The following is a 10,500-nucleotide window of genomic DNA, read 5'->3' on the forward strand; positions in this document are numbered from 1 at the left end:
AAAAATGAACTCGCTAATGCACTAGGATATCATGCTAGATTGTTTCAAGTCACTTTTACACAGCACCTGATGTCTTCCTTCAGGGGTTCCACATCTATTAAGGGCAGTGCATGGTCTGATTTTATCAGCTTGCTAATTAGTGTAGATGTTGGTAATACTTCCTGTCCTCACAACGGGAGTCTGTCAGTTAGATTTAATTCCTTCTTTCCCCCTTTGCATACCATTTTTAAGGATACTGAAAAATGCCACAAAAAGTGGATGCTTTAGACAGACAAAACTGTACACTCCCACTAATGCTTTAATGTATTTTTATTTAAGGAAAGGCATCTCTATTAACTTTCCACCCTGACTGTACATAATACAAGCACTGAAATAATAGCTATTTGACATCTGCAAACAGATTTTAAATAAGCCTGGCCACAGCAAACATTGGGCCAAATCGCTTTTCACCCAGAACAAACCAGAATGACACCAGAAAACCCAGAGCATGGCCTGATCATGGGATTCCAGCTGTGATTGGCTCCCCTTTAGTCCCCATGTGCAGGGATTCTCAGGGATAAGCAGGACAGGAGAGGGACTTTGAGCTTTTCTGAGTTGTGGGCAGAGCTTTAGTTATTTTTCCCCCACCATATCCCAGATAGACTAAGAATGTGAAAGATTCTGGATTTGTGTTGGGCTGAACTAATTGAGTCCCTTTAAAACCTTGCCGCCCTCACTCCAGGACAGTGCCGGCATGCAAATACACATCTACACCCACAGGTACACATACACATCAAAACAAACACACATACACACGTATGCTCCCCTTTGTCTCTTTCTGTGCCAAGCCTAATCCTGCCTTACCAGCTGTAGAAAAAGAGACGGAGAATCTCCTCCCTTCATTCAGTTCCAATTCACTTTTCAATTTCAAGGTGCTTTATTGGCAAGGCTTTGCCTGAGCGATGCCAAGGCAATTAACAAAAAAATGGGTGCTTTCAAAGCAAAAAGAAAGAAGGGAAAAAAACAGTGGCATTATAATATGACAAGCACTACAATGAGAACAATAATAATAAGCATTGAAATCATTTCAATTTGCTTTCCGTTTCCCTTTTCCATGCACAGGTTCTCTGGGGGGGTCAGTGAAGTATTTTCTTGACTCTACTAATTGTGATGGACCATGGAAAGTGCTCAATCAGTTGTGCAAACACATGTGGAAGCAAAGAGGAGGCAGCAATGGAAGAATGATCACAGCAAATGAATTTCTCAAGAAATGATTGGGACTCTTTGATAGCTCAAATGTAAGTCCCCTTATCCAACATGGCACCTGGGTGCAGGGGTTTGCATAATAAGAATATGGAATATGAAGTATATTAAAAAGATACATTTTCTGCTACAACGCATTAAAGTCAAAGCAGCTAAACTGGAGTAACAATGCAAAGTATTTTGCATAAAAGTAAGTATTTGTATTTTAGATCCTTTGAACTAAGCTTTAAAATTCATTTTTAATTCTCAATAATTCATTCTTTATTGAAATAGAGTAAAACTGTCATAGTCCCTGGGTCTTGGATCCAGAGTTCATGATGGTTTTTCAAAAGGGATTATACTCTAGTTCCATGTTGTTTATATTCTTCTGTTATTGTCTTCTTTGCTTAGCTGAAGATGGTGATAGGTTTCGTTAGTTCCCTTTCCTGATCCTGTTCTTTCACTCCAATCTTGCCCTTTGTCATGTATCAGATATGTGAAATCCCTGGTTTGTGCTTTTCCTTTTTACAATCAGATTTAAAGGCTCGCTTTATGTTTTAAATTCTGTGTCCTGAGTCCTGCACCTGTGTCTGCAACCCTGCCACACAGCTAAACCTGACAAAAATAATAAATTGTAACAGAGATTAATTGGCATTATTTTAGCTGAGTGAGTAGGCTGGAGTAAAAGTATTAAATACTAAGCTAGGGGAAAATTTTATTGGTGATTTTTCAAGCTTTTCTCTTTAAACAAGAATGTTTCTTCTTGTTTTGACTTTTTGTCACTGATTAAATGAACTTGCTCAACCAAAATTAAGTTGGAGTCAGTGTTGTAGCTAGCAACAGTATCGTTTGTGTAAGTGAGAGAGTGACAATGTGTTTTCAGCTGAAGTGTTAATGGAATTAGCCAGGTGAGAAATTATTCTGACTTAGTAGAAACAGTGTAGTGGAGGTCCACATTTTGCAAAAGCTGGCTCAAAGTTCAGTTAACACAATTTAAAATGGTGCTAATGCTAATTCACAATTTTTTCATACATTTACACACAGCCTGTACTTTCCAAATGAAACTCGTTACTCCATAATACTAGAGAACTTTAGACGAGCGGTGGCCTCAAACATCAGATGCCTCATGTTAGAATAGCTCATAGAGGCTCTACTTACAGTAATATGTGCATCATACTATATAAAACGGGAGGCAATGTTTACTTTTTAAATACTAGTCCCTGGAAAAAGTGCACACATTAGTCCATTTTGCACCCTCTAAATGACCACAGTCCACATAAATGGCCAATGCAAAGCACCTCTTGAATATAATTCATAAAAATAAGTCTGTTGGTCAGGGGTTATTTTAAGTCACGTTACCCTTTTAAGTGGTATAATTAAGTATCATACAGCACTACAAGAGTCACCACAGCACTTTACAGCTGTTGCCGTTTGTCATTGTGAAGTTGGACCCTTTACACACGTACAAGACATGGACGTGGTGACAGCACTTATTTTGACATTCGGTTTTACTGGTTTGACTGTGGTTTTACAATGGGACACAGACACTCCCGCTCTGCTGTCACTTCCGCTCTCCTCCCTTCCAACTGTCACTGTGAACATATAAAGAGTCACAATCACATTCAATTCCCAGCACACCTGTTCACCCCGCCCCTGCGCCGCCCCGGGAGCTCGCTGCGTCACCCCTCCTCTGCAGCCGGCCAGAGACCACACCCACGCCAGAGTCATGTATTCGGATTCATCCACTCATAACTTGCCAAAATTATTGCAATATTCAGTAACATTCTGCACCCTAGGTTGTCATGTACAATCCATTGTAAATAGTAGTTTGTCCTCTGGTGTTGTACCTGTCAATCTCAAACATGGTGATTCAGCCTCTACTCAAGAAACCTGCTCTTGATCCTGATATTATTGCAAATTACAGACCTATTTCCAAACTGCCTTTTATCTCAAAGATTCTTGAAAAGGTAGTTTACAAGCAATTAATGTCCTTCCTAGAAGAACACGGTATTTTAGAAGTTTTCCAATCTGGTTTTAAAGCTTTACATAGTACCGAATCTGCCCTTTTAAGAGTTTTTAATGATGTGTTTTTGGCAAATGACTCAGGTGACTGTGTTATTATCGTGCTGTTAGATTTAACTGCTGCTTCTGATACAGTGGATCATAATATTTTAATTTCCCGTTTAGAGCAGTTGGTGGGTATGCGGAGTACCGCACTGCAGTGGCTCAGATCCTATTTGGCAGAGCGAACTTTCTCTGTGAAACTCGGGGAGTTTGTATCCTCTGTTGCTTCTCTTCAATGTGGGGTCCCACAGGGTTCAGTTTTAGGCCCGCTTCTTTTCTCTCTATATCTCCTACCCCTTGGGTCTATTTTCAGGAAACATGGGATTTCTTTCCACTGCTACGCCGATGACTCCCAGATTTATTTCCCACTTAAAAAGATAAATGGCTTCTCAGTAGACCCACTGCTCAGATGCCTTGATGATATAAGGGCCTGGATGGCTTTGAACTTTTTACATTTTAATGAACAGAAAACAGAAGTGATGGTTTTTGGTGGCGCTTCTGAGGCCACTATTATAGATCTTGGTTCACTGGCACAGTATGTTAAACCAGTCATCACTAATCTGGGAGTTAAAATAGAGGCAAATCTTAAACTTGAAAGCCAGGTCAGAGCTGTTGTAAGATCTAGCTTTTTTCATTTGAGGGAATTAGCCAAAATAAAGCCTATCTTATCGAAACAGCATTTTGAGACAGTAATCCATGCCTTTGTTACTTCTAGGCTGGATTATTGTAACGCACTTTATTTTGGGGTTAGTGATGCGTCCATTAGGCGCCTGCAGGTTGTGCAAAATGCTGCAGCACGTCTTTTAACGGGAACAAAAAAGTTTGAGCACATTACCCCAATTTTAATTTCACTCCACTGGCTACCTGTACATTTTAGGATTGTTTTTAAAATTCTCTTATTTGCTTTTAAATCTCTTAATGGCCTGCCCCCCCCCCCCCCCCCCCCCCCCATACCTCTCGGAGCTACTACAACCATATACACCTCCCCGTTCCCTTAGGTCCGCCAATCAGCAGCTCCTTAAGGTACCAAAAACTAAGTATAAATCTAAAGGTGATCGTGCTTTTGCTGTAGTTGCTCCAAAGTTGTGGAATAATCTACCCTTGCATGTTAGGCAGGCCTCTTCTCTCTCTGAATTTCCAACTATTTATTTATGAGTGACTTATGTATGTATGTATGTATATATATGTATATATTGTACTATTCTTAGTTAGTGTATTGTCTGTCTTGTCTTAATGTTGGTTTAAAATGGAGCACTGTAACAAAAAATAATTTCCCCCAGGGATCAATAAAGTATTCTGATTCTGATTCTGATTTAAAAGTCTTCTTAAAACATATTTATTCGCTGAAGCCTTTGGCATTGATTAGAGGGGTTGACTCAATTTGTTTTGACATGTTTCAATTTATTTTAGTTTTTTAGTTATTTATTTTATCTTATCTCATTTTAATTTTCTTTACTTATGCTTTTAGCATGTACAGCACTTTGTGAACTCTGGTTTTATGTTAAAGTGCTTTATAAATAAAGGTGGTATGGTATGGTATGTGAAAACAGAATTTTCATAGGTCATCATGAATTATTAATTATTTTTGCAATGTTATGGGGAATTTGCCATTTATTGTGATAAGCACTCATAAAGAAGATATGTAGTGTAGTAATTGTGCAAAAGCTGTTAATAGCTCAATGTCTAGACTGCATATGCAATCTATATTTGCAGGTGTTAAAATATGTCAGGTGAGGTGAGAGAGGAGTGTGAGGAACAGCCACCTTGGTGCCAAAGAGATGGTGGTGACATCATCTGTCATCATTTCTGCTACACTGGCAGGGCTAGGGCCAGGACTCTCCTTGGGGTTTTTGGGGGATGTTGCTAACTCCAGGTCCGATAACAGGCACCACACCCGCAGTAGATGTGCTCAGTGTGAGGTCTTGCAGCAAGCTATCAAATATGGTGCATTTCTCGGCTTTAAAAAAAAAAATACGCTATGCGTCGCCAGGTGTTTCATCTGCTTCCTTGGAAAGGTAAAATGATTGGCTAGAATCCAAAGTGTATGACATTTCAGGGAAAAAAAGCACTGAAATAAAGCACCGAAATAAAGCACCAAAGTGCGCGCTGCTTTTCGGTCTGGTTACTAGACTACTACTAGGCCATAATGGCACCGGATACCAGCAGTGTTGCCAACTTAGCGACTTTGTCGGTATATTTAGCGAGTTTTCAGACCCCTTAGCGACTTTTTTTCTAAAGAAAGTCGCTAAAAAAAGACGTGAAAGCGCGTATCGCTTTTACTCTTAACAAGCAGCGGGTGCTGTAACGCAGTCAGTTCTTCTTTTACTCTTATGCTGTTTTGTGGATCACAAGGTTTAAAACTACTTATAAACACACACACACAAAGTGACTCCACCAGAGTGCCTATTTCGGGTCACTTTTGCCGGTCCAAGCCCGGGTAAAGGAGCACGGTTGGAATTGTGACATTAAAAAAAACAATAATTGCTAAAATATATTTAATTTGTAGTTCTAAATAAACTCTAAATGCATTTAGGACGTTTTTTACTCACTTTATGTCTCTTCCACGATGTTATTTCTCTCTCCAACAACATAGGTTACAATTAGATTAGCATGACCAATTATGCAAATTAGGCGATGACGTCATTTAGCAACTTCTAGCGACTTTTAGGACAACCAATAGCGATTTTCCTTACTAAGGAGTTGGCAACACTGGATACCAGTACCCATCCCTACTCCTTTGGCGTCAGCACACCCATCATGATGACTTTTTACTATGCCTTCCTGGAAAGCATCATGACCTTCTCCATCACCTGCTGGTTCCACTCCCTCAGCCTTCAGAACAGGAACAGACTGCAGCACACTGCATCAGTGTGCTCTAAAATCATTGGCCTGCCTGTCAGAACTCTGGCACAGGTTTTCAGCCAACAGGCCCTTAGACAGGCAGCCAAAATCATCAATGACCCTTCTCACATTCTTCACCCCACATTCCAATGGCTCCCCTCTGGGCGACGCCTCCACTGCATTTCCTGTAGGACTGAGAGGAGGAGAGCCACCTTTGTCCCCAAAGCCACTCTGCTTTTTAACTCCAGCCGATAAGACCATTTCCCAGACCAGAAACATAAACTACTCTACACTCATTTTATACTGCCGACACTTTATTCACTTTAGTCACTTACAGTTATTTATTCATCTATACAGTCACTTTAATTTTAAAACTGTGTATATACTGTATATTCTGTGTGTATTTATTATCTCACTCTTATTGCCTGTTTATGCCGTGTCCTTATTTTCAACGTCATGCTGCTCTGTTGCATCTTAATTGCCCCTTGGGGATAAATAAAGTCTTTCTGATTCTGTTTCTAATTCTGATTCCAGTATGCTCCGTGCCCCTGATGTAGCCATTTCACAGACATTGTCACTTGGATTTCTACAACTTATTTATTTTCATTAACATGTAAGGTGAGAAGGACACTTGTGGTTTAGCTGCAGTAGAGGGGTTGAGCAGTGGGTTCAGGGTGCGGTGTCAGGGGAGGCTGACCAGGACAGCTGAGGATCATCGTCTAACCATGCTTTCCCTATTTGAGGACACAGGGAACTGATGGGAAAGCGATGTGTGGTGTGCAAATAAAGGGATGCAGCTGGAAAGCTGCCTGATGATAAACACATTGTGGGATATGTCTGTGTAGGTTCTCAGTAATCCAGGTCACAGGTCACAGTTAGAAAAGAACATTGTCTCCGTCTCCACGGCAGGTGCTTCCTGTCCATCTTCTGACTCTCACTTATCTCTGGAATCATCAGACGCACATCTTATGACAACTGTCCCTCATGCAGACACAATTTTGTAGTTTCAAGCTTTTACAAAACATTATTTGAACCTTCACCTACCCCTGAGTCTAACTGCTGTGTAAGTGTGTGTATGTGTGTGTGTCGACCTTAAATGCTCTCTGGTTAGTTTCACTTTCACAAACACGCTCAAAAGCCTGCAGTTTCCTATCTACTTTGCACAGAGTGTACTCAGTTAGGCCCTTCTTTTATAACCCAACAGAATCAGCACATACACATTTAAGATTATTGATTTAACTCAACAGTTTAAAGTGGTTGTAACTGCACCTGTAATAAAGGCTAATTGGGTACCAATATGTTTAAACATCTGAATGCAATATCAGTATTAATTATTAATGCAATGGTAATGATGATGATTATTAACAATAGCAGCAAAATATTTCTCTAATCCCCACATAATCTATGAAGCTAAGAAAAAAAAAGCAATCGGACTTCTTCAAGTTTCTTGAAAACGTTTCACTTCTCATCTGAGAAGTTTCTTCAGTTCTAAGACCAATTTTGTTATCATAGAACATCATCAAGACTAAGGAGAACTGCAAATTGGATATGACAATGATGACAAGTAAAATACTAACTATAAAGGTTTAACAACAGAAATAAGTACTTTTTCATGAACGTCACAAAAGAAAATGTACATTTTGTATGCGTATAAAACAGTATTTCATTTTAGATTTTGTAGTTAACCGTTACCAGCTGACAAAGCCAAACAAGAGCTTGCAAAGACACCTTTCACATTCTCACATTTGGTTTACAGTTTGCATCTCATGCTTTTATTTTTACACATACTGATGTGTGTGTGTGACATCTAGCATACATTTTGTGCATACAGCATACATTCTGCATTTGTATTTGAAAAAAAAAAGGCATTGATTTTGCAACCCCATTTTCGCCACCCTCATGCCACCCTAAGAAAATTTCCCTAGATCCGCCCCTGGATCTGTCATGTGACCCTTATTTGATTCTTACACAACTATAATTTTCTTAATATATGTTTAGGAAGAACATGGAAAACAAAATGTATATAAGCACTTCTCATCTTCAAGAAGAACATGAGAAATGTGTAATAAATAAATAAAGGAACAATATACACACACACACACACACACACACACACACACACACACACACACACACACACACATATATATATATATTATGGAATGCCCTTTAGGAAAATATTATATATATATTCCAACCAAAGTCTGAATATATAGAATGATCTTTTGAATATATAGAATGAAGCTTGAATATATAGAATGATCTTTTGAATATATGGAATGAAACTTGAATATATAGAATGATCTTTTGAATATATAGAATGATCTTTTGAATATATAGAATGATCTTTTGAATATATAGAATGAAACTTGAATATATAGAATGATCTTTTGAATATATAGAATGAAACTTGAATATATAGAATGATCTTTTGAAAATATAGAATGAAACTTGAATATATAGAATGAAACTTGAATATATAGAATGATCTTTTGAATATATAGAATGAAACTTGAATATATAGAATGATCTTTTGAAAATATAGAATGAAACTTGAATATATAGAATGAAACTTGAATATATAGAATGTATGAACCTCATTTTTAGAGATGATGTGTTTCTGAATTCTCTGCCTTTACAAAATGGCATCAGCTGAACTATTTCAGTACTTTTTAGAGCTTGACAACTGTTTTGCGACAGCTGTTCAAATTGCAAATGGTAGAAATAATTTGAATTTATACTACGTCACCTTGAAGAACACGTTTTCATTATTGCAACATTTCTAGTGCTCGTGAATAATGTTCAACAAAATGTTTCTGGGAGAAGATTATGCACACTTCTTGAGGGAATTTATCAATCACTGATGGAGATGTCAACTGAGCTAACACTTCGAGCAGAAGCTGAAGCACATGTTATGGGCTCATTATATCATTCTACATCTCAAAGAGGAAGGTCAAGGTAAGTGATAAAAATGGAAAGAAATTCATTCATAATGTGTATGGCACTTGAAAGAGTGAAGAGATGGCAAACAAGATAATGAATGCAAGAAATAAGAAAGAAGTTAACATATTTCTTCTTTTGTTTCTAACTCTTTTAGGTACAACATACCAGCTACTCAGCTGACTGACATGCGAGACTTTGGGTTTAGTTGGATGGTCATATCTCAAATGTTGTCAGTAAATGTTGGAACACTGTACAACCACAGGATACAACTAGTGGACTATGGAAATTTGCAATTTGAACAGCTGTCGCAAAACAGTTGTCAAGCTCTAAAAAGTACTGAAATAGTTCAGCTGATGCCATTTTGTAAAGGCAGAGAATTCAGAAACACATCATCTCTAAAAAAGAGGTTCATACATTCTATATATTCAAGTTTCATTCTATATATTCAAGCTTCATTCTATATATTCAAAAGATCATTCTATATATTCAAAAGATCCTTCTATATATTCAAGTTTCATTCTATATATTCAGAAGATCATTCTATATGTTCAAGTTTCATTCTATATATTCAAGTTTCATTCTATATATTCAAAAGATCATTGTATATATTCAAAAGATCATTCTATATATTCAAGTTTCATTCTATATATTCAAGTTTCATTCTATATATTCAAGTTTCATTCTATATATTCAGAAGATCATTCTATATATTCAAGTTTCATTCTATATATTCAAGTTTCATTCTATATATTCAAAAGACCATTCTATATATTCAAAAGATCATTCTATATATTCAAGTTTCATTCTATATATTCAAGTTTCATACTATATATTCAGACTTTGGTTGGAATATATATATATAAAATATTTTCCTAAAGGGCATTCCATAATATATATATATATATATATATATATATATATATATATATATATATATATATATATATATATACACAGTGGGGCAAAAAAGTATTTAGTCAGCCACCGATTGTGCAAGTTCCCCCACTTAAAATGGTATTTATGACAAACATAAATACCACATATGAAAATACAGGGTGGGCCATTTATATGGATACACCGTAATAACATGGGAATGGTTGGTGATATTAAAGTCCTGTTTGTGGCACATCATCTAGGAATGCTCGGACCTGGCACCCATAATGTGGTGGTGCACCATCTTGCTGGAAAAACTCAGGGAACGTGCCAGCTTCACTGCACAAAGAGGGAAACACATCATCATGTAGCAATTTCAAATATCCAGTGGCCTTGAGGTTTCCATTGATGAAGAATGGACCCACTATCGTTGTACCCCATATACCACACCAAACCATCACTTTTGTCATTCCAACAGTCTTGGAGGGATCCATCCAATGTGGGTTAGTGTCAGACCAATGGCGGTGGTTTTGTTTGTTAACTTCACCATTCACATAA

This window comes from Maylandia zebra, linkage group LG14 (genome assembly GCF_041146795.1).
Source record: "Maylandia zebra isolate NMK-2024a linkage group LG14, Mzebra_GT3a, whole genome shotgun sequence".
In the NCBI taxonomy this organism is placed as follows: domain Eukaryota; kingdom Metazoa; phylum Chordata; class Actinopteri; order Cichliformes; family Cichlidae; genus Maylandia; species Maylandia zebra.